We start from the raw sequence: 2,500 nt of genomic DNA, 5'->3' as shown, positions 1-2,500 counted from the left end.
TGCAAGCGTTGCGTCACTGATAGGTAAAGTCTCTCCACGTAAAGACTGGATGTGTATACCAGTTTTTAATCCAGCGTGACAAGATATTGTAATTAACCTGGACGGGAGAGAGAGAGAGAGAGAGAGAGAGAGAGAGAGAGAGAGAGAGAGAGAGAGAGAGAGAGAGAGAGAGAGAGAGAGAGAGAGAGAGAGAGAGAGAGAGAGAGTTTTAATGTTCTAATTCTGCAGTGATGTATGACAATTAGTAGTGAATTTAATAACAGAGATAATGATGGAGAGCTCATAAATAAACATACCAGAGAGAGAGAGAGAGAGAGAGAGAGAGAGAGAGATCCAACACACACACACACACACATTTGATACACGGTGAACCCAAACTTCCACTACCAAATCGAACCGTGATACAATGATACTGATAATGATAGTGATGGTGGTGATGGTGATGGTGATGGTGATGGTGAGGATAGCGATGGGAGGCGTGGTGGTGAGGCTCTATCTTCACCATCTTGTACTTTCGTTCCAGTAAATTGATAACAAGAATGATAGGAGGTGTAGTCTCTCTCTCTCTCTCTCTCTCTCTCTCTCTCTCTCTCTCTCTCTCTCTCTCTCTCTCTCTCTCTCTCTCTCTCGTACAAAAACTGCTTACTGGAAAATGATAAAAAAAAGTCACAATAAAAAAGGCGATACGTTTTTTTCAATTACACTGAAAAAATATACATCACCATTTTATTCTAGCGAGTTTATACATGAATACACTTACTGCTTTGATATTGTTGGTGTATAGCATTTTCTCTCTCTCTCTCTCTCTCTCTCTCTCTCTCTCTCTCTCTCTCTCTCTCTCTCTCTCTCTCTCTCTCTCTCTCTCTCTCTCTCTCTCTCTCTCTCTCTCTCTCTCTCTCTCTCTCTCTCTCTCTCTCTCTCTCTCTCTCTCTCTCTCTCTCTCTCTCTCTCATGTGAAACCCCTTAACTGAAAGAAGTGATAATCCATTGGGAGGGGAAGAGTAGGAGAGAGAAGAGAAGGAAGAAGAGAGACGAAGGAAAAAAATAAGAAATGGAAATAGAAGAAAAAGTAAATAAAAGGAGAAGAGAAGAGGAGATGAGAGGAAATTAGAAACAAAATATTGGTCATCTGTACTTGCGAATCTCTATAAGAATAGGAGGAAGAGGAGGAGAAAGAAGAAGAAGAAGAAGAAGAAGGAGGAAGGTAATGATTAAGGTAGTGATATTTGTAATTAACGTGGAAGCTTATCAAAAGAAGCAGAGGAAGAGAGGAGGAGAGAGAGAGGGAAGGAGGGAGGAGGGAGGGAACGTGTGATGGAGGGAAGATGAGAAAGACACTGAAGAGAAAAATATAAGGCAAAGTAATAAAAGAAAGGTTAATAAGAGGAAGGAAGCATCGTGAAAAGATAAATGAAAGACACGAAGGAAGAAAAATGAAAGATTAATTAATGAAAAGAGGAAAAACGTAAAGGAAGGAAGAAAAATATGAAGAAAAGAATGAAAGAAAGAAGATAGATAATAGAACAAATGGAAGAGAAAACTGAAGAGGAAAAGAAAATGGAAGAAAAAGAGAAAGAGAAGAAGAAAAATATGAAAAAGAAGAAGAAAACGGAGTAGAGAAATGAATGAAGGAGACACAGACAGAAAAGGAAGAAAAGAGGAAGAAAGAAAAAATATGAAAAAGGAAAAAAAAAGAAAAGAATGGAGTAGAGAAATGCGAGAGAGATAGAGAGAGAGAGAGAGAGAAAGAGAGAGAGAGTGGGGGCGCAGGTAGTGATCGATAAAAGTAATTCAACCATTCATGACCTCACTCAGTTACAATCAAGATATGACTCGTACTGATTAGCGAGTGGCGAGGTAAACTGCTTACGACCACGACTGCCTCCAGTACCTGCTGCGCCCCTGTTACGACACCTGACCACTTGAGAGAGAGAGAGAGAGAGAGAGAGAGAGAGGGAGGGAGAGAGTCAACCAGAAGCTCACTTGAATGTAGATCTAAGAGAGAGAGAGAGAGAGTCAACGAAAACCTCACTTAAATATCTAACATGTAATATTTTGTTCTCGTCTCGTTGCTAATAATACAGTTCTGGTTAATTACTTTCCAGCCAGCTCGAGTTGAGTGCTTCCCTCGTTTCTTGGTGTTTGGTCAGTACATTGATGGGGGTTTCGCTCGCTCCAGACGCTGAGGTGTTGCTGCAGAGGCCCCTGTGTGTGTGTGTGTGTGTGTGGAGGGAGGTGTGTTAAGATTTTTGTCTTTCGTGAGCTTGAGTGGAGATATACTGTTAGTGTTATTTTTCTTTCTTTTTTTTTCTTATTTAGTGAAGTGGAGTGTCTCTTTCTCTTTCTCTTTCTCTTTTTTTTCTCTTTTTTCTTTCTTTTATCTCTTTTATCTCTCTCTCTCTCTCTCTCTCTCTCTCTCTCTCTCTCTCTCTCTCTCTCTCTCTCTCTCTCTCTCTCTCTCTCTCTCTCTCTCTCTCTCTCTCTCTCTCTCTCTCTCTCT

General features: G+C 40.6%; 1 protein-coding gene and 1 long non-coding RNA gene across 7 annotated transcripts in view; one reads left to right on the top strand and one right to left on the bottom strand.

The window, feature by feature from the left end:
* The window catches only part of LOC123501340, a 160,282-nt gene that overhangs the window by 42,232 nt on the left and 115,550 nt on the right, over nt 1-2,500 (top strand). The gene's annotated exons all lie outside the window — the stretch shown is intronic.
* LOC123501338 (uncharacterized PE-PGRS family protein PE_PGRS54-like) overlaps nt 1-2,500 on the bottom strand; it is a 78,938-nt gene that overhangs the window by 23,305 nt on the left and 53,133 nt on the right. The window lies entirely within an intron of this gene.

Source organism: Portunus trituberculatus, chromosome 9, assembly GCF_017591435.1.
Source record: "Portunus trituberculatus isolate SZX2019 chromosome 9, ASM1759143v1, whole genome shotgun sequence".
Taxonomy (NCBI): Eukaryota; Metazoa; Arthropoda; class Malacostraca; order Decapoda; family Portunidae; genus Portunus; species Portunus trituberculatus.
This window is presented reverse-complemented; position numbering and strand designations above follow the sequence as displayed.